Raw genomic sequence first — 1,159 nt, 5'->3', positions numbered from 1 at the left:
GGCTCCTATCCCTGTAATAGACCTAGATGCAAGACCTGTCCCATACATTCTCCCACCACCACCTACTCCAGTTGGGTCACTAACATCACCTATCACATGAAGACAGGGCTACCTGTGAAAATCAGTCATGTGGTCTACAAAATAAGCTGCAACCACTGTGCTGCATTCTATGTAGGCATGACAACCAACAAGCTGTCTGTCCGCATGAATGCCCCCCGACAAACTGTGGCCAAGAAACAAGTGGACCACTCTGTTGCTGAACACACTGCCAAACATGATATCCTTCATTTCAATGACTACTTCACAGCCTGTGCCATATGGATCCTTCCCACCAACACCAGATTTTCTAAATTGCGCAGGTGGGACATTTCCCTGCAATACATCCTATCTTCCCGTAACCCACCTGGCCTCAACCTTCGTTAGTTGCTGTCCTCACCCGTCCAGCCCCTTCCCTGCTTCCATTCCAGCACTACACAACTGTCATTCCACCACTACATCCAGTATTTTTATTTTTATTTTATTTTTTTATTTATTTCTCTCCTTTACCGCTACTTCCCCCCGCCCCTCACCACCTCTCCCCTGCCCACTGCCCAACCTGCAGCACTTCTGTCTGCCATCCTCACCATACTATCCCTCCCCCTCCCCACCTCAGGCTCTTCCGTTTCCTCACCCAGTCGCCACTCCCATCATGCACAGGTGCTGCTGCTCGCAGTGTGGTTTCAGTTGCCTGAGACTACAGTCGTGTCAGTGAGTTGAGTTTGTGTGTGTGTATTGTTGACAAAGGCCATTGGCCAAAAGCTTTAAGTGTGAAAATCGTTTTGTTGTGCCTATCTGCGACTCAGCATTTCGGTATATGGTGAGTAGCAGCTTTCCTTCTCATAATATTATTAACACTTTGAAGTGTGCACAACATTATCCACAGCAGTCTATCTGAAAATATCTATAAATATTTACAATTTGGTCTTCTTGCATGAGATGTGACACCTTCTTCTATTCTAGGTGTATATGAACCTAATTTTTGGTGGTAGTCATAAAATTAATCACTTTTTCAAACTTGGCATTTCAGTAATTATTTATGTACCCAACTATTTCTTAGTTTTACACACAGAAAAATAGGTCTCATAAGAAGAGAAATCAATTTGAACTATGAGTTAAGCAC

Source organism: Schistocerca nitens, chromosome 2 (genome assembly GCF_023898315.1).
Source record: "Schistocerca nitens isolate TAMUIC-IGC-003100 chromosome 2, iqSchNite1.1, whole genome shotgun sequence".
In the NCBI taxonomy this organism is placed as follows: Eukaryota; Metazoa; Arthropoda; class Insecta; order Orthoptera; family Acrididae; genus Schistocerca; species Schistocerca nitens.
The sequence above is the reverse complement of the archived record's forward strand: the minus strand, read 5'-3'. Positions refer to the sequence as shown.